General features: G+C 40.5%; 1 protein-coding gene across 4 annotated transcripts in view; it reads left to right on the forward strand.

Moving 5' to 3' along the window:
* Window positions 1-421: 421 nt before the first annotated feature.
* SCAPER (S-phase cyclin A associated protein in the ER) overlaps window positions 422-21,444 on the forward strand; it is a 420,138-nt gene continuing 399,115 nt past the window's right edge. For all 4 annotated transcript variants that reach the window (XM_055418057.2, XM_055418061.2, XM_055418059.2 and 1 more), the window contains exon 1: window positions 422-491. The gene's annotated coding sequence lies outside the window, so the exon portion shown is untranslated. The remainder of the gene's footprint in view (window positions 492-21,444) is intronic.

The raw sequence follows: 21,444 nt of genomic DNA on the forward strand, positions 1-21,444 counted from the left end.
TGGCACACGGGCGGTGCCGAATAAAGCTTTGCGGCAGAAGGTAAGCTGTGTTTGGCTTAGGACTGCACTTTTCTGAAGCAATTTCAGAGTTACAGATTTCTGAGGCGGACTTCTAGGTTCTTTATCTATGGGACAGACTATGGTGATAAAGGAAGCAGAGGGAAGGGAGGGACTGATTTCGTGAGAGAAACAACTGTGTGGGCAAAAGCGGGATGCAAGCACAGCCCGGGGAAGGGAACAGACTCGAGAAGCAGACGCGCCCGGGTCACGAAAGAAACCCACGCCCTACCTCCCGCCTCGGCGGCCCGTCGGCGGGAAGCTGGCTGCGCTTGCGCGCGGGGTGCCGGCGAGGGGAGCGCGGAGGGGCGCGGCCGCAGCTGGGAGTCACGTGGTGCGCCGGCCAGCCGCCCCGCCCCTCCGCAATCGCCCCGCCCCGCCCCTTTCCAGGCGGGACGCTCGGAGCCGCCCCGAACTGCGCAGGGCGGCCAGGGGTGAGTGTCCGCCAGCGGCGCGCATTGCGCACAGCCGGGGGATCCTGGACTGGGGTGCGGGTCGGCGGGAGGCGTAGAGGGGGCCAAGGGGACAAAATGGCGGCGGGGTACGCCCTTACACCCTCTCCCCTCACCTGGGAGTGCGAGCGGAGAGGGACAGGGAACACTGCTGGGGGAGGGGAGCCGCGGCCGCTCGGGAGGGCCGTGGGGTCCTCCGAGGAGGCCTGGGGACGGGGGTGGGCAGGCTCTGGGCCTGCCCTGCGGGCTCATCTGGGGGTGTAAGCGACAGGGGACTCCGCGCACCCCGCGGGCCGAGAGGTGGGCGGGGGGCTGCTTTCCTCCATCAGAGGGGCGGCCCAGGGCTGCCGCGGGTCGACGCTTTCGGAATGTCCAAACTACCAGGGGCTAGCGGAGGAGCCGTCCTCCCAGCGTTTCATTTGACAGGTGATCGTCACCGTGTCATTCTCAGCAGGGTTTACCACGCTTTTCCTGCACGTTGACTCGGGTATCAGCTCTGCCCGGGAAGCAGGGCGGGAAAGGTCTCTGCGTCTTACAGATGCGTAAATTGAGGCCTGGAGGGGCAAAGAGTTTAACCAGGGCCTGGCACCTGGATGTAGTAGAACCTAGCCTTCTGCCTCTTTTGGTGCTCCTTGCCCAGCCCTTCATTCGCGCCTTCCCTCCCCTGACAGAGGGACGGGATTGTTTGAAAGCAGACAGAAAACTGGTCCTCGAAGCAGCACCTGCTGCTGTCAAGTGGCTCCCGCTGAGATGGGGCCCGCCCGCTTGAGAGCAGCTTCTTCCTGTTGTTGGTGAACTGTATTCCTCATTCTATTTGTGCCAAGTTATTCTAAGCTTTTCAGTATAATATCTTATTGAATGGAGTCATTCCTTATATATAAACACATGTTGATTTCACCAGCGTTAGCAATTTCGTTCCCATCAGTTTCAACGATCGGAGGTGGAAGGGTGGGATAAGCGTTGTACGTTTTACCAGTGGGGAAACTGAGGTCATTCCTTGCCCCAGGTCCTCTGGTAAATGGTTCATCTGAAATTAAGCTTTTTAAACCTAAGGTTGGTATTCTGACCAGTGTCCCACTCTGGTTTATATTGATGCTCTGGTCCTTATATATATATTTTTTGTCGTTGTTAAATGCGACTTTTCCTCAAAGTGTGTTTGTGGCAGATTGATTTATGCTGCATATTGAAGTGATTTGAATAATATCCACTAAGGAATTAATATTAATTACAGTCAATTTTTATTATGACTTGAAAACGTGTCAGTGGAAGTGTGGCTTAATGGCTTTGAGGGCAAACTGATCTGAGTTTGAATCCCAGCTGTCCTACTTGTCCTTTGACAGTTCTTTTGAGCCTTAGTTTCCTCATCTGTAAAATATGGATATTATTATCTATCTCACAGGTTTGTTGATAGCAAGTAAATGAGTTGTGTCTAAAGCTTTAGAACTGCTTCTGGCCCATATTAAGCACTCAGCATATGCTTTTTCCTTTTCTTTCTTTCTCTCCTCTCCCTTGAGCTGCAATTTTTTTTTTCATTCTCTGGACCCTGGTGGTTTAGGTCAGTTTACCTGGTGGATGTGTATGGAAGCATAATCAGTGTGGCTATATAGATACAGTTATGAAAACTTGGTTAATTGAGTTCCAAAGGATCTAGTGTTTTAAACATAGACTTCAAAATTGTTCTTCCAGCTTCATAGATATTTAAGAATCTCTAAAATGTTGATTTGATACGGACTTCACTAATTCCTTCATTTAACCACTATATGAAGGGGATTGACATTGTCCTCTTTCACCTTCACACCCAATCACAACCCAACCTAGTTTAAAGAAGAAGCAAAAATTCTTTGGGAAATCATGTAGGAACATTCTTTAAACACTTAGAACGTGGTAGTGGTATTTAATGGGAAGATAAATAGGATTCTCTTTAATGGTGCAGTCTAATATCCTTTGTGAAATCAGCATTTCTGAAATTGTAGAAATGAAAATGGCCAATGGCTTATATAACAAAATAAGTCACTAATAAAAATCTGTTTCCAGTTTTATGCTGGGATGGTAACCCTTTTCACAAACATGTGTCTGACTTTGGCGGCAGGTCTTACGGAATATAAAGAGAAAGATCTACAGTCCATTGATGGAGACATCCTTAAAAAATATTAGAAGGAAGTATTTTTTTGCTCTGTGACATGAAACTCTAAAGATTTCATGAAACTTTACTAAAATAATTTCTACATTTTAGTGATAACTTCATAAAGTAAGTTTATTATATCTTTTGAAAACATATGCAAAGTGGAGAGAATATAAAAATTAATTTCTATGTACCAATCTATTTCAGCAATTACCTATGCATGGACAGTCTTGCGCCACAAAAGCTGTCGCTTCCCGTTCTTTTGGAAGCTAATCTCAGACATCATATTTCATTTGTAAAGATTTCTCTATGTGTCAAGCTCGCTTTTAATATATTGTTGTAAAAGAGAGGTAATTTTGATATTTTCAAAGAGGCATGGGTTTATGGAAGAAAATAAAAACGTCTTCAGTTCAGTTCAGTCTCTGTTGTGTCCAACTCTTTGCAACCCCATGAACTGCAGCATACCAGCCCTCCCTGTCCATCACCAACTCCCGGAGCCTACCCAAACTCATGTCCATTGAGTTGGTGATGCCATCCAACCATCTCATCCTCTTTTGTCCCCTTCTCCTCCTGCCCTCAATCTTTCCCAGCATCAGGGTCTTTTCAGATGAGTCAGCTCTTCGCATCAGGTGGCCAAAGTATTGGAGTTTCATCTTCAACATCAGTCCTTCCAATGAACACCCAGAACTGATCTCCTTTAGGATGGATTGGTTGGATCTCCTTGCAGTCCAAGGGACTCTTAAGAGTCTTCTCCAATACCCCAGTTCGAAAGCATCAATTCTCTGGCACTCAGCTTTCTTTATAGTCCAACTCTCACATCTATACATGACTACTGGAAAAACCATAGCCTTGACTAGATGGACCTTTGTTGGCAAAGTAATGTCTCTGCTTTTTAATATGTTGTCTCGGTTGGTCATAACTTTCTTTCCGAGGAGTAAGCGTCTTTTAATTTCATGGCTGCATTCACGATCTGCAGTGATTTTGGAGCCTCCCCCAAAATAAAGTCAGCCACTGTTTCTACTGTTTTCCCATCTATTTGCCATGAAGTGATGGGACCAGATGCCATGATCTTCGTTTTCTGAATGTTGAGCTTTAAGCCAACTTTTTCACTCTCCTCTTTCACTTTCATCAAGAGGCTCTTTAGTTCTTCCTTTAGTTCTTCTTCACTTTCTGCCATAAGGGTGGTGGTATCTGCATATCTGAGGTTATTGGTATTTCTCCCAGCAATCTTGATTCCAGCTTGTGCTTCCTCCAGCCCAGCATTTCTCATGATGTACTCTGCATAGAAGTTAAATAAGCAGGGTGACAATATACAACCTTGACGTACTCCTTTTCCTATTTGGAACCAGTCTGTTGTTCCATATCCAGTTCTAACTGTTGCTTCCTGACCTGCATACAGGTTTCTCAAGAGGCAGGTCAGGTGGTCTGGGATTCCCATCTCTTTCAGAATTTTCCACAGTTTATTGTGATCCACACAGTCAAAGGCTTTGGCATAGTCAGTAAAGCAGAAATATATGTTTTTCTGGAACTCTCTTTCTTGTTCGATGATCCACCTGGTTTTGGCAGTTAGATCTCTGGTTCCTCTGCCTTTTCTAAAACCTGCTTGAAATACCTCTTAGTTGATGTATTCCTGGTAATAAATTTAGGAGTGATCAGAATTGAAAACGTTGTTAAATAACTTGGAATTATAAAATGTCTGTATTACTTTTCAGAATACTTACTTTACTGTTATACACTTATTTTCCAGTTGGCAAATGTGAAAAATTGCCAATAGTTTTGAGTGTGCTGACATCAGCATTGTTTAAATTCCAGTCTCAGAAAGTAAATACTCAACTTTTTCTTTTATTTTAGAAGAGGCAAAAACATGAGTGATAAATTTTATGAACGTTGGAGAGCAACTGATTGAAACCCTGATTTTTCTAGAATTTACTGAAAAACATGAGACAGTTCATAGATAGATGTACTGTTATTACTTTGGTTAGTTGGGCCTATATATTTTAGAGTTGTGCTGATAGCAGGCTTCTTCCTACTTTGGGCCATTTGGTTCTTGCCTTTTCAGAACCTGTGCGCCTGAACTCAGAGAGGACAGAGGCCTTTCCTGGCACTTGAGTCAGCCTTCACATTTTTATCTCTAGGACTCTCAGGTGTCTGTACATTCTGGGACTGCAGGGCAGGGTAGGACAAGTGAGACTTCAGTTCATCACAGGCAGGAGCCTGTTCAGAAACCTTGGGCCCAGTTAGTCCTAGTGTTCGTTCCCTGCTTACTATTTGTGTGTGTGTGTACTCTATTTTCTGCTTGGCCATTGTTTTCCTGCAGCCTGGAGTTCTCAAATTTAATTTGAGTAGCACTCTTAGTATTTTGCCATATTCATTCTTTTATATTAGCTGATTTTTCATTTATGGTGATGTTATGGTTCCTTTTAAAATTTAAGTAAAAATGTAGTTCTTTTCATAGAGAAATGTTATGTAGATAATAGTACAGATGGTATTTAGGACAAGTATGAAAGTAGTAACTGAAATTTTGGAAATTCTAAGTCCTTTTTTAAAAAAGCTTTATTGAGATATTTCACATAGAAAATTCAACCGTTAAAGTGTACATTTCAGTGTTTTTTTTTTTAGAAAAAATTTGCATCTACAAATCAGTAAATATGATATGCCAGTTTAACAAAATGAAGGCTGAAAATCATATGATTATCTCGATAAACACTCTCAACACAGTGCATTTAAGAGGAATATACATCAGTATAATAAAGGCCATACATGAAATAAACCTTCAGTTATCTTCATACTTAATGGTGAAAAGCTTAAAGCTATCTCTCTAAAATTGGGGCAAGACAAAGATGCCAACTCTTGCCACTCTTATTTAACATAGTATTGGAAGTCCTAGCCAGAGCACTCAGGCAGGAAAAGGAAGTAGAAGGCATCCAAGTTGGAAAGAAGATGTAAATTCATCACTATTTGTGGATAACATGATTTTATAATAGAAAATCCTAAGGATGCCACCAAAAAACTGTTAGAAATAAATACAGGGGAATTCCGTCAGATCACTTGTTAGGACTCCACACTTCCACTGCAGGGGGCACAGGTTGATCTCTGGTTGTGGAACTAAGATTCCACATGCTGATCAGCCAAAAAAAAAAGAAACAATAACTACAGTATAGTTGCAGGATACAAAATAAAAATACAGAAATCTTTTGTATTACTATATGCTAACAATGTGCTAGCAGAAAGAGAAATTAGGAAAAGAATCCTATTTAAATTTCAATAAAATAATAAAATAGTAATAAAAGTAAGGATTTGAAAGACCTTTAAACTCAAAAATATAAGACATTGTTGAAAGAAATTTAAGAAGACACAAATAAATAGATATTCCATGCTTATGGATTGGAAGAATTAATATTGTTAAAAAGGCCATATTACCTAATGCAGTCTACAGATTCAGTGCAATCCTGTCAACATTCCAGGGATATTTTTCAGAGAAATAAAGCCAAAATTATGAAATTTATGTAATATTAAAGTTTATATGGAGGCACAAGATACTGAATAGCCAAAGCATCCTGAGAAAAAAGAACAAAACTGGAGGTATCACACTCCCTGATGGCAAACTATTTTGAAAAGTCATAGTAAGCAATACAGCATGGCATTTGCAGAAGAACAGATACACTTACCAGTAGAAGAGATTTGAGAAATAAACCCACTTATATACAGACTACTGTTTTATGACAAAGGAACAAAGCTCATACAATGGAGGAAGGACGGCTTCTTCAACAGATGGTCCTAGGAAAACTTGACGGGAAGATGCAAAAAGAAGAAACTAGACTGCTATCTCACACTCTACACAAAAATCAACTCAAAATGAATTAATGATTTAAATGTAAGACCTGAAACCATAAAACTCCTACAAGAAACTGTAGGTAGTATGTTCCTTGACATCAGTCTTAGCAATATCTTTCTAGATTAGTTTCTTAAGGCAAGGGGAAACAAAAGCACAAGTAAACAAATGGGACTCTGTGTGGTAAAGGAAACCATCAACAAAGACAACCTATTGAGTGGAAGAAGGTGTTTGCAAATGATGTATCTGATAAGGGGTTAATATCCAAAATGTATAACAAACTAATACAGCTCAACAGCAATGAAAAGAAACAATCCATTGAAAAGTGGGCAGATGATCTGAATACATATTTTTCCAATGAAGACATGCAAATGACAACAGACATGTAAAAGGTGTTCAACATCATTAATTAATAGGGAAATGCAAATCTAAGCTATAATGAGATATCTCCTCATGCCAGTTAGAATGGCTATTATTGCAAAGCCAAGAAATAACAAATGTTGGTAAGGATATGGAGAAAAGGGAAACGTTATGCACTGTTGGTGGGACTATAAAGTGCAGGCACTTTAGAAGACATTATGGACATTCTTCAAAAATGAGGAATAGATCTACCGTATGATCCAGCTATTCCACTTTCTGGTATTTATTTAAGGAATATGAAAACACTAATCTGAAAAGATAACTACACCCCCATGTTCGTTGCCACATTATTTATAATCACCAAGATGTGGAAACAATCTGAGTGCTCATCCATAGATGAATGGATAAAGAAGATGTGAGATATATGTATATAATGTATATATATATTTGTACACACACATAATGAAATACTGCTGCTGCTGCTGCTGCTAAGTCACTTCAGTCGTGTCCGACTCTGTGGGGTCGCGACTCTGTGCGACCCCACAGACGGAAGCCCACCAGGCTCCCCTGTCCCTGGGATTCTCCAGGCAAGAACAGTGGAGTGGGTTGCCATTTCCTTCTCCAATGAAATACTACTCAGCCACAGAAAGATGAAATCTTGCCATTTGCAACAACATGGATAGAGCTTGAGTGTACTGTGCTCAGTTAAGTAAGTCACATGGGAGAAAGACAAATACTATAAGATTTCACTTATGTGAAACATAAAAACAAAAAATAAGTGAACAACCCAAACCAGAAGAAACATGCAGATACAGAGAACAGAATAATGGTTCCCAGAGGAGAATGGACAGGAGGGGAGTAGGGTAAAATGGATAAAGGTGGTTAACTGTGTTGACAGATGGAAGCTAAATTTTTGGTGAGCACACTGTTGGGTATACAGAAGTAGAAATATCATGTTGTGTATGTGAAATTACGTAAAAGTATAAGCCAAGGTTACCTCAATAAAAAATAAATCTTAGAAAAGGCTCCTGCCAGTGGTTCAGTCCCTGGGGAGTGTTGTAACTGGCTTATGGTCTCTGGCAGATACTTCAAGATTAGAAAGTGGATCCTCATCACTTATGGTCTATGCACTTTTTAATCAGGTGTTTTTGTGCCGATTTCTGGTTGAGTAAATCTTCCTGTGAGTTTTTAAGAGTGGTTGTCCATTCCCAGAAGTTCTGCAGGTTTCCTGGACATATTTTCTATTGTTATTTACAGACAGTTGTTTTGGGGGCTCATCTCTCCTGTGCAGGATCTGGGGGTTGGAGTGCTTGATGTGGAGCTCAGATCCCTCACTTTTCAGAGAAAAGATCCGTACCTTCTGGTCCCTCCTGATTGTGAACTGACACAGCTCGTGTTGGGGTTTTCCTTGGTGAAACTATTTCTGCCTCTCTCATCCTCTGCCTCTCATGTCCATATTGATGTTCTGCCCTTTGTTGTGGAAGTTCTTTTTACCAAGTTTTTGTGTCCCTTTCCAAGGAAATTATTCATGTATAGTTTTAGATTTGTTGTATACATAGGAGGAGTTGAGTTCAGGATCTTCCTGCAGTACTATAAGATATAAGAACCCTCCCCATCCTGTTCTTTTTTTAATAGAAATCTTTTCTTAGAGCAGTTTTAGAATTGCAGCAAAATTAGGAGGAAAATACAGAGACTTTCCATGTACTCCCTGTCTCTACTCATGTGTAGCCTCCCCATTATCAGCATCCCTTGCCAGAGTGGTACATTCGTTATGATTGATGAACCTACGCTGGCAAATTATTGTGACCTAAAGTCCGTAGTTTACATTACTCTTTACTCTTGGTGTACGTTTTATGGGTTAGGACAATTGTATAATGGCATGTGAGGACTTCTCAGGTGGCTCAGTAGGCAGGAGTATGCCTGCCAATGGAGGAGATGCGAGCTTGATCCCTGGGTCATGAAGATTGCCTAGAGGAGGAAATGGCAACCCACTCCAGTATTCTTGCCAGGAAAATCCCATGGAAGGAGAAGTGTGGCAGGCTACAGTTCATATAGATGCAAAGAGTTGGACACGACTGAGTGAGCATACACACACATACATGTAATGACATGTATCCATCATTATAGTATTATACAGAGTACTTTCACAGACCTAAAGATTCTCTTTTCTCTGCCTATTCCTCCTTCCCCCTCAATCCCTGGCAGTCATTGATGTTTTTTCCTGTCTTGGTAGTTTGATTTTTCCGAGAGCTTCATTTCTTTCATGAATGAGTAATGATTCTATTGTGTGGGCACATTTTTTTTATCCATTCATTAGTTGATAAACATTTGGATTGTTTCAGCTTCTGAATACTATAGACAATGCTTCTATGAACATTTGTGTATAAGCTTTTTTGTGGACCTGTTTTCATTTCTCTTGGATATATATCTAAGAATGGAATTGATGGCTTGTACCGTAACTCTGTATCTAACCACTCTAGGAATTGCCAGACTGTTTACAGAACCAGCTGCACCATATTGCATTCACAGTCAGCAGTGTATGGTGGGTTCCAATTTTTCACATCATCTATAATGCTGGTTTTGTCTTTTGGATTTTTGATTATAGCCATCCTGGTATTTGTGAAGAGGTATCTCACTGTAGTTGTTAGGTTGTGATTTGTATTTCACTAACAGAGAATGAGATGGCTGGATGGCATCACCGACTCAATGGACATGAGTTTGAGTGACCTCCGGGAGTTGGTGATGGACAGGGAGGCCTGGCGTGCTGTGATTCATGGGGTCGCGGAGAGTCGGACACGACTGAGCGACTGAACTGAACTGAATGACTAATACTGTTTAACATCTTTTGATGCTCTCACCAGCCATTCATGTGTCTTTTTGAGAGAAACATAACATAGCCTTTAAGACGTTTTTTATTATTTATTTATTTATTTTTAAAGTAATTTATTTTTTATTGGAGGCAAATTATTTTACAATATTATATTGGTTGGTTTTGCCATACATTGACATGAATTCGCCCTGGGTTTACATAAGTTCCCCCTCCTGAATCCCCTCCCACCTCCCTCCTCCCTTTATCCTCCCACGCCAGCCCCGAGCATCCTATAACATGCATCAACCCTGAACTAGTGATTCGTTTCACATATGACAACATATGTGTTTCAATGCCAGTCTCCCAAATCATCCCACCCTCACCCTCTCCCACAGAGTCCCAAAGACTGTTCTATACATCGGTGTCTCTTGCTATCTCTTATACAGGGTTATCATTTGCATCTTTCTAAATTCCATATATATGCGTTAGTATACTGTATTGGTGTTTTTCTTTCTGGCTTACTTCACTCTGTATGATAGGCTCCAGTTTCATCCACCTCATTAGAACTGATTCAAATGTATTCTTTTTAATGGCTGAATAATGCTCCATTGTGTATATGTACCAAAGCTTTCTTATCCATTCGTAAACTGGAAATAGAACTGCCATATGATCCAGCAATCGCACTCCTGGGCATACACACCGAGGAAACCAGAATTGAAAGAGACACATGTACTCCAATGTTCATCGCAGCACTGTTTATAATAGCCAGGACATGGAAGACGTTTTTTAAAAATGTATTTTGTTTTTGGCTGTGCAGGCTTTTCTCCGGTGGTGGTGAGTCGGGACTACTCTAGTTGCGCTGTGCATGCTTCTCATTGTGGTGGCTTGTCTTGTGGAGTATGGGTTTCAGTTGTTGTGGTGCGTGTGGGCTCTGGAGGTGTGGTTCCCGGGCTCTGGGAAACAGGCTCAGTAGTTGTGTCACACAAGCTTAGTTGCTCCGAGGCACGTGGGATCCTCTCGGATCAGGGAGCAAACCCATGTCTCCTGCATTGGCAGGTCTCCATGACTGAGCCACCAGGGAAGCCCTAATATAACATTTTTAACCTGACACAATGGTGACATTTAATCTGACATGGGCTCTTGGTGTCACTTCTATGCTTGCTCACTCTATTGATTTTTTATTCAAATGGATGGCTCCTCAGAAATCCTTTGTGGTATTTAAATTTGTGCTACACATGGCCCTTAATGTATTTATTAATCTACAAATTATAGTTCACCCAAGTAAGTTTAATTAGGTCACATTTGCTTATTTTTACATTTGTTGCCTTTGTCTTAGGAGACAGATCCAAAAATACATCGCTTCAACTTATATCAAAGAGTGTTCTGCCTGCATTTTCTTCTAGGAATTTTATAGTCTCTGGTTTTACATTTAGGTCTTTAATCCATTTCGGTTTATTTTTATATTTGGAGTGAGAAAATATCCCAATTTTTTCTTTTACGTGTAGCTGTCCAGTTTTCCCATCACCAGTTATTAAAAAGACTGTCTTCTTTCCTGTTGTATATCCCTTCCTCTTCTGTTGTAAATTAACCGACCATAAGTGTGTGGATTTTTTTCTGCGCTCCCTATTCCATTCCACTGATATACATGTGTCCGTTTCTGTGCTATTAGTATATTGTTTTGGTTATTGTAGTTTTGTAGTGTAGTCTGAAGTCAGGGAGTGTGAGTCTAGATTTGTTCTTTTTTCCAAAAATTGCTTTGGCTATTCAGTTTCTTTTGTGATTCTAAATGATTTTTAGGATTATTGGTCTAGTTCTCTGTGAACATGTCACAAGTATTTTGACAGGGATTGCATAAATTGTAGATTGCTTTGGGTAATATTAACAGTATGAATTCTTCCAGTCCATAAACATGGGTCATCTTTCCATTTCTTTGTATCATTTTCAATTTCCTTCATCAGTGTCTTATAGTTTTTAGAGTGTAGGTATTTTACCTCCTGGGTTAAGTTTATTCCTATATATATATATTTTTTTTTTGATGTGATTTTAAATGGGATTTTTTTTTTGCTTTTTGATAATTCATTATTCATTTCAGTTCATTCGCTCAGTCGTGTCCGACTCTTTGCGATCCCATGAATCACAGCACGCCAGGCCTCCCTGTCCATCACCAACTCCCAGAGTTCACTCAAACTCATGTCCATCGAGTCGGTGATGCCATCCAGCCATCTCATTCTCTGTCGTCCCCTTCTCCTCCCGCCCCCAATCCCTCCCAGCATCAGAGTCTTTTCCAGTGAGTCAGCTCTTCGCATGTGGTGGCCAAAGTATTGGAGTTTCAGCTTCAACATCAGTCCTTCCAATGAACACCCAGGACTGATCTCCTTTAGAATGGACTGGTTGCATCTCCTTGCAGTCCAAGGGACTCTCCAGAGTCTTCTCCAACACCACAGTTCAAAAGCATCAATTCTTCGGCGATCAGCTTTCTTCACAGTCCAACTCTCACATCCATACATGACCACCGGAAAAACTATAGCCTTGACTAGACGGACTTTGGTTGGCAAAGTAATGTCTCTGCTTTTTAATATGCTATCTGGGTTGGTCATAACTTTCCTTCCAAGGAGTAAGCGTCTTTTAATTTCATGGCTGCAGTCAGCATCTGCAGTGATTTTGGAGCCCCCCAAAATAAAGTCTGACACTGTTTCCACTGTTTCCCCATCTATTTCCCATGAAGTGATGGGACCGGATGCCATGATCTTAGTTTTCTGAATGTTGAGCTTTAAGCCAACTTTTTCACTCTCCTCTTTCACTTTCATCAAGAGGCTTTTGAGTTCTTCTTCACTTTCTGCCATAAGGGTGGTGTCATCTGCATATCTGAGGTTATTGATATTTCTCCTGGCAATCTTGATTCCAGCTTGTGCTTCTTCCAGCCCAGCATCCTCATGATGTACTCTGCATATAAATTAAATAAGCAGGGTGACAATATACAGCCTTGACGTACTCCTTTTCCTATTTGGAACCAGTCTGTTATTCCATGTCCAGTTCTAACTGTTGCTTCCTGACCTACATACAGGTTTCTCAAGAGGCAGGTCAGGTGGTCTGGTATTCCCATCTCTTTCAGAATTTTCCACAGTTTATTGTGATCCACACAATCAAAGCGTTTGGCATTAGTGTGTAGAAAAGCAACATATTTCTGTGTGTTAGCCTTGTATCCTGTAACTTTACTAAACTTACTTATCAGTTATAATCGTTTTTTGATTGGGACCTTAGGGTTTTTTGTATATAACATCATGCCATTTGCAAATAGGGACAGTTTTACTTATTTCCTTCCAATTTGGTTGTCCTGTTTCTTTTTATTGTCCAATTGCTGTGTGTAGGATTTGCAATACTGTGTTAAAGAGAAGTTGTAAAGGTGGAAATCCTTGTCTTGTTCCTGACCCCAGAGGAAAAACTTTCAGCTTTTTACCACTGAGTATGATGTTAGCTGCAGTACTTTGGCCACCTCATGCGACGAGTTGACTCACTGGAAAAGACTCTGATGCTGGGAAAGGTTGGGGGCGGGAGGAGAAGGGGACGACGGAGAATGAGATGGCTGGATGGCATCACCGACTCTGTGGACATGAGTTTGAGTGTACTCCGGGAGTTGGTGATGGACAGGGAGGCCTGGTGTGCTGTGATTCATGGGGTCGCGGAGAGTCGGACACGACTGAGCGACTGAACTGAACTGAACTGAACTGATGATGTTAGCTGTGGATTTTTCATAAATAGCCATTATTATATTCAAATGTGTTTCTTCTGTACCAACTTTGATGAAAGTTTTTGTCATGAATAGATGTTGCATTTTATCAGATATTTTTTCTGCGTCTATGATTATGTGATTTTTATTCTTCCTTTTGTTAGTGTTATGTATTACATTGATTGATTTACAGATATCGGGTCATCCTTGTATCCCTGGAAAAACCCCTGCTTGATCATGTGTGTGATCTTTTTATATATTGTTGAAATCAGTTTGCTAATATTAGTTCCAAATAGGAAAAGGTGTACGTCAAGGTTGTATATTGTCACCTTGCTTATTTAACTTATATGCAGAGTACATCATAAGGAACGCTGGGCTGGAAGAAGCACAAGCTGGAATCAAGATTGCTGGGAGAAATATCAATAACCTCAGATATGCAGATGACACTACCCTTATGGCAGAAAGTGAAGAGGAACTCAAAAGCCTCTTGATGAAAGTGAAAGAGGAGAGTGAAAAGGTTGGCTTGAAGCTCAACATTCAGAAAACAAAGATCATGGCATCTGGTCCCATCACTTCATGGGAAATAGATGGAAAAACAGTGGAAACAGTGTCAGACTTTGTTTTTTTGGGCTCCAAAATCACTGCAGATGCTGATTGCAGCCATGAAATTAAAAGACGCTTGCTCCTTGGAAGGAAAGTTATGACCAACCTTGATAGTATAGTAAAAAGCAGAGACATTACTTTGCCGACCAAGGTCCGTCTAGTCAAGGCTATGGTTTTTCCCGTGGTCATGTATGGATGTGAGAGTTGGACTGTGAAGAAAGCTGATGGCCGAAGAATCGATGCTTTTGAACTGTGGTGTTGGAGAAGACTCTTGAGAGTCCCTTATACTGCAAGGAGATCCAACCAGTCCATTCTAAAGGAGATCAATCCTGGATGTTCATTGGAGGGACTGATGCTAAAGCTGAAACTCCAATACTTTGGCCACCTCATGAGACGAGTTGACTCACTGGAAAAGACTCTGATGCTGGGAAGGGTTGGGGGCGGGAGGAGAAGGGGACGACGGAGAATGAGATGGCTGGATGGCATCACCGACTCTGTGGACATGAGTTTGAGTGTACTCCGGGAGTTGGTGATGGACAGGGAGGCCTGGCGTGCTGTGATTCATGGGGTCGCGGAGAGTCGGACACGACTGAGCGACTGAACTGAACTGAACTGAACTGACTGAATATTACATTGAGGATTTTTACATCTGTGTTCATCAGAGATGTTGCCCTATAATTTTCTTTTTTTGGAGTATTTGTGTTTCTTTTTAGTATCAGCATGATTGTGGCATTGTAGGATGAATTTGGGAGTATTTACTCGCCTTCAACTTTTTGCAATAGTTTGAGAAGGATAAGTATTAGTCCTTCATGTGTTTGGTAGAATTCCACTATGAAGCCATCAGTTCCTGAACTTTTGTTTGCTGTCAGTTTTTTTTTTTTTAATTACTAATTCAATCTCACTGCTAGTGGTTGGTCTGTTCAGGTTGTCTATTTCTTCTTGATTCTGTCTTAGAAGTTTGTATGTTTCTAGAAATTTTTTTATCCATTTCTTCTGTGTTGTCCAGTTTGTTGCCATATTCTCATATGACTTTGTAGTATTCTCTTACAATTTTTTTTTGAATCTCCATGATATTAGATGTAGTTTCTTCTCTTAATTTCTCATTTGTTTATTTGGATCCACTTTCTTTTTTTCTTGATGAGCCTTAAATTTTGTCATTTCAGAAAACCAGGCATTGATTAAATTGATCTTTTCTATTTTTTAGTCTCTATTTTATTTATTTCCTCTCTGGTCTTTATTATTTCCTTCCTTCTGCTCACTTTGAGCTTTTTTTTCTTTTTTTTCTCCCCTAATTACTTTAGATGCTAGATTGGATTATTTGCGATTTTTTTTTTTTCCTGACATAGGCTTATATTGCTATAAACTTCTCCTCTTAGATTTGCTTTTGCTGCATCACATAGGTTTTGGAGAGTTGTGTTTTTATTTTCATTTGTCTGAAGGTAATTTTTAATATCCTTTTTGATTTGTTCATTAATCCCTTGTTGTTTTTATTAGTGTACTGCTTGGTCCCCATGTGTCTGTTTTTTTCTCATTTTTCTTCCTGTAATTGATTCTTTTTTCATACCAGTGTGGTTAGAAAATTGCTTGATACAAACTTTTTTCAATTTGTTTAGACTTGTTTTGTGGCCTAGCATATGATCTATTCTGGGGAACATTCCTTATGCACTTGAAAAGAATGTATTGATGTGTATCTACTTGTTTTAAACTGGTAGTCATTTAAACCCAAATATATTCTAAAATATCTGCATTTTTCTCACCCCCACTTTATTTTGTATTCTTTACGTTATATTTTACATCTTCACATGTATCCCTTAACTGTTCATTGTAGTTATAGTTGATCTTACAATTTTTATCTTTTCATTTTTATCCTGAGTTATTTAAATGGTTGATCCTCAGCTTTTGCTGTATGTTTAGCATATCACAGCCCTTAATAGTAAGAGCTAAATGGTTACTTACTGTAATAGTGGAATTTTCCTTTAATATAAATTCTTACTTCATGTTGTAGTCTTTTCCTTTCCATTTAGGGAAGACCTTATAACATTTCTTTTAGGATTGGTTTAGAGTTAATGAACTCTTACTTTTTGCTTGTCTGAGAGGTTCTTTATCTCTCTTTCAGTTCTGACTCATAATTTTACTGGGTAGAGAGTATCCTAGTTTTTCCCTTTCAGCATTTTGAATATTTCCTGCCACTCCTGTCTGGCCTGTAGGCTTTCTACGGAAGTCTTATGGGTGTTCCCTTGTATATGACTGTTTTTCTCTTGTTGCCTTTAGAATTCTCTAAGTTTTGCCACTTTAATTATGATACATTTTGGTATGAGTCTGTTTGGGTTCATCTTGTTTGGGACCCTCTGTGCTTCCTGTATCTAGTTATCTGTTTCCTTCTTCAGGTTTGGAAAGTTTTCAGCCATAATTTTATCATAAGTTTTCCTTCTCTCTTCTCCCTCTGGGACCCCTATAATGCAAATCTCGGTATGCTTGATGTTTTCTTAGATGTTGCTTATAAACTGTTCTGATTAAAATTTTTTTTTCTTACTGTTGTGGTTGGGTGATTTCCATTTTTCTATTTTCCAGATAACTTGTGAAATCTTCTGTATCACCTAGTCTGCTCTTAACTTCCACTTTTTTTTAAATTTCATTTATTGCATTCTTCAGATCTAACTGGTTCTTTTTTGTTTTCTAGTTCCTTGTTAAAACCCTCTCTGTGTTCATCTATTCTTTCCCCTAATTTAGTTAGCATTCTTATTCCTGTTTTGATCTCTTTTCCTGATAAATTGTTTATATTTTTCCGTTTTTTTCTTTTTCTTTCTCTTGAAATAAATTCCTCTGTCTTCTCATTTTGCTAAACTTTCTCTGTCTCTGTAAAATTAGGTGAAACTGTTAATTACGGTGATCTTAAAGGGGTATCCTTTTGTGGGTGTGTCCTCATACAGTCTCTGTGAGCCTATTGGCTTTGGTGGGAGAGCTGGATCTGAAGTGAGCATGAGTCACATCTTACCCCAGATTTGCTGGCAGCTGTCACTGTGGTGGGAGGTGGGGCTGTAGAAGGAGGAGCAAGAGTCAGAACCAGGTGTGAGCCAGGACTTTTGTGCTCAGCAGAGGACACACCAAGATGCTGGAGCAGAAGCCTTGAGGGTGGGTCCAGACTGCTTCCATTGCTTAGGGTGTGCTCTCTCCTCTCACAGCATTGGCATCGTTCCCCAGAAGCGAGCTACAATGGAGCAAGAGGGGCAGGAGCAGCCCCTCAGTGTGGGTTGGGGCATGCGCTGGGACTGTCCTGGCACATCAGAGTCCACACTACTCTGCATCTGCTGCCTCTGGGAGTGCCAGTAGTAGCTGCCCTTGCCTTATTCAGATGCAGAGCTGGGTCTGAGTCCGCACCATCCCCTCACCTGTGCCCTTCCCCTTGACAGTGTTGACTTTCACCCTAGTGGGGAGCTGTGTGGTGGAGCAAGATGGGCCAGGACGTGCACTGGGGTGGTCGTGGAAACCAGCAAGAGTCACAGGCAGGCTCAGTCTGCTTCCTCTGCCTTGTTTTGGGAGCAAGGAAGCACGTGTATGCCTGCCCTTAATGAGTGGAATTCAAGTTTCTCACAGCTCCCTTCCCAATCCCACTGGTCTGCGCACCAGCGAAGATTTGTCTTTCTGGTCTCAGACTCTAGGCCTGGGGTGCCCAATATGTGGTTCAAACCCTTCTCTTTCCAAAGAGGATCTCCAAACCCAAGTAATTCCCCTACTTCTGTGTCCCCTCCTTCAGGTGTGGGTTCCCACCTGATCACTTCTCTTTGCTTTCTTTCTTGACTGTGTGGATCTTTCTTTATAGCGTTTGTTATGTAAGAATCTTTCCACCATGCTCCACATTGCTTCTTGTCTATTTCCAATCTGTTTTCCAGTGCATGTGGATCATATAATATTAATACATAAATTTGTGTCTCCCTTAAAAAGTTGTTGGTATCTAGCCTACAGCTGTCTTTATTGGAAAGTTCATTAATTGATTCTAGAATGACCAAAAGAAAAAGGTCAAAAGAGGTAATTCTGCTTAATCAACAAGCCAGCCTACTTCCTTCTTTTCCTTAAAAATCTTTGTTCAGTGCCTGGCATTTTAAACATACTATCTTAAATAGAGGAAAAGGAAGATCACTGAAATGCTGATCTTGTCTTTCAAGATTCTAAAATGTAATAGATCATGGCATCTGGTCCCATCACTTCATGGGAAATAGATGGGGAAACAGTGGAAACAGTGTTAGACTTTATTTTTTGGGGCTCCAAAATCACTGCAGATGCTGATTGCAGCCATGAAATTAAAAGACGCTTACTCCTTGGAAGGAAAGTTATAACCAACCCAGATAGCATATTAAAAAGCAGAGACGTTACTTTGCCAACCAAGGTCTGTCTAGTCAAGGCTATGGTTTTTCCCGTGGTCATGTATGGATGTGAGAGTTGGACTGTGAAGAAAGCTGATCGCCGAAGAATTGATGCTTTTGAACTGTGGTGCTGGAGAAGACTCTTGAGAGTCCCTTGGATTGCAAGGAGATCCAACCAGTCCATTCTAAAGGAGATCAATCCTGGGTGTTCATTGGAAGGACTGATGCTAAAGCTGAAACTCCAATACTTTGGCCACCTCATGCGACGAGTTGACTCACTGGAAAAGACTCTGATGCTGGGAGGGATTGGGGGTGGGAGGAGACGGGGACGACAGAGAAAGAGATGGCTGGATGGCATCACCGACTCGATGAACATGAATTTGAGTGAACTCCGGGTGTTGGTGATGGACAGGGCGGCCTGGCGTGCTGTGATTCATGGGGTCGCAAAGAGTCGGACATGACTGAGCGACTGAACTGAACTGAACTGAACTGAAAATGTAATAGAGGAGAAAATTGTCATCCAAAGGAAATGGGGAAAAGAATATAACACCAGTTGAGCATCTATTATGTGCTGGTCTTTATGTCTTATTTAAAAAACCATTTGGGGACTTGTCATGTAACCGATATTGTGATAACGAGTAGAAACTCTAGTGTGCTACCATTTAACTGTAAAGTAGATACTATTCTCTTTACTCAAAAACTGAAGTTCTGAGGGATTCATGACTTGTGTGAAAGGTTATGTAATTAGTAGCTATAATAATTTGCTAAATTGAGATTCAGTCCCAAATTATTGTGCTGTCTTTATCACTGTGTCATGTTTGTTTGTTTTTTTTTCCTTATTTATTTACTCACTGGGTCATGTTGATTTCAGTAGAAGTGTTTCTCTTCTAATCCTCCTAACAACCTTATAAATTAAGGCTCGCCTTCATTTTCCCCCCTAAACTGTGTGTCCTTTGATCAGTTTTACTGAGGTATAGTTTACAAAAAGTATGCCCACTTTTTTAAAGTGGGCCGTTCAGTGAGTGAGAACACAGTTATACATAGTCATGAACTGCTGCTGCAGTCCATCTTCCCAGAACGTTCCCTTGTACTTCTTTCCAGTCCTTTCCCTCCAACTAAGGTAACTCTCTTTTGATATTTCCACCTGGGATTAGTTTTGTATGTTCTAAAACTTGATATAAATGGAATCATTCAGAATGTATTCTTTTACATCCAGCTTCTTTTTCTGAGCAGACTGTCTGAGATATCTATTTTATTGTATATTCATTCCTTTGTATTGCTCTCCATTCTACTATATAGATGTACCAAGATTGGATTATCTTTTCTTTTTGATATTTGGGTTGTTTCCAGTTTGGAGAAATTATGAGTAAAGTCCCTTTGAATATTTGTACATAGGTCTTTGTGTGGAAAAAATTATCTTGGGTAAGCAATCTAGCCTTCATTTTTATGGGTTAGAATACTGATATTTGAAGAGGTTGAATAACTTCTCATAGTCACATGAAGTGATTTGGTTGACTCCAGGGCTTGTATGCACTTTTTCTACTGTATCACACTTCTCCCTGCTTTTCAGAGGTGAGGATTACAGGTCAAGAAGTCTGGGAATTCAAATGAAGATCTCTGTCAGCTGGGGATATCAAAATGGGCTTCATGAAGATGACTTTTTTGAGTTTGTTGATGAATTGGTAGGCTTTGAGTGTGTATAGGGTGAGAAGAGAGGAACATTTTGAGCAAAGATTCTTTAATATGGGTTTCGTTCGTTAGTAAACAAGTATGTAATGAATGCCTCTCAGATACCAGACACTGTTCTGTATTCTGAGGCTATGGCAGTAACCCACAACCAAACATCATCATGCAGCTAACTTTCTTGTGGGGAGAGATGGACAGTACACCAAGTAAGTTAAATAGTATAAAGTAATGAATGCTCTAGAGAAGGGATAGGGAGTGCCAGTAGTGGGAGTCAGGATAAACAGATTGCAATTTTAGAAAGACTGCTTCGGTAGGCCTCACTGAGAAAGTTACACGTGGACAAAGATGCAGTCAGTCTTGAGCATTCCAGATGAGGACTTTAAAGTGTAAAGCCCGAGGCAGGAGTGTGTCTGGCATGTTGGGGAACTTACAGAGGCTGTGTCGCTGAGCTGGAAAGAACACCAGAGAAGAGAGGAGTAGGAGATGAGGTCAGAGATGTATGAGGAGTTAGAAAGTTTAGAGTGTGGGGACTTCGACCACTGTGGGGACTTTGACTTTGACTTTGCATGAGACGTGGAGGCACTGGAGAGTTGTGAACAGAGGTAGTGTATTTTTTAAAATGTAATATTTTTATTGAGATATATACCAACAAATCACCCAGTTAAAAAGTGTTTTTTAGTATATTCACAGAGTTGTGCAATCACCACCATGTTGAATTTTAGAACATTTTCATCATCCCCAAAAGAAAGGCTGTACTCATTAGCAGTAACTCCCATTTCCTCTAACTCTCTAGCCCCAGGCAAGCAATAATCTGTTTTTCTGATTCTATGGATTTGCCCATTTTGGACATTACATATAAGTGGCATTATGTAATATGGTCTTTCATGTCTGGCTTCTTTCATTTGGCATCTTGTTTTAAAGATTCATGTATGTTGTAGCATGTGCAAGCACTTTATTCTTTTTTTAATGGCTGAATAAGATTACTTTGAATGGGTGTAGCACATTTTATTTATCCATCAGTTTTTGGACATTTGGGTTGTTTCCACTTTTTGGCTATTAGAAATAGTGTTGCTCTGAATACTTGTATGTAAGTTTTTGTTTGAACATATGTTTTCATTTGAAGTGCTGCATTTAAAAGGGATTGGATTCACTTGGTGAAGATAAGGGACCAAGGCCATCGTCCCAGAAAGTTGGGTTCCAATTGCTGCTTATTTTTCTTTGTTCAGCAGCTTTTCTTACAGGATTAAGCCACTGTTTCTTGCAATTTCTCTGTCCTCTTTTTTTTTTTTTCAATCTAGTTTCCTAGCTTTGGATTTCTTTGAATGAAGCTTTGACCACCATTAAATAGGTTCCCTGAAAAGTAGGATCTGTTCTGTGTAGACCTTTAGGTCATCTATAATTAAGATATTCTGATCAAATCTCAGTTGTTGAAAGT

This window comes from Moschus berezovskii, chromosome 21 (genome assembly GCF_049115385.1).
Source record: "Moschus berezovskii isolate FMDL1 chromosome 21, NW_MosBer_1.0, whole genome shotgun sequence".
Lineage (NCBI taxonomy): Eukaryota > Metazoa > Chordata > Mammalia > Artiodactyla > Moschidae > Moschus > Moschus berezovskii.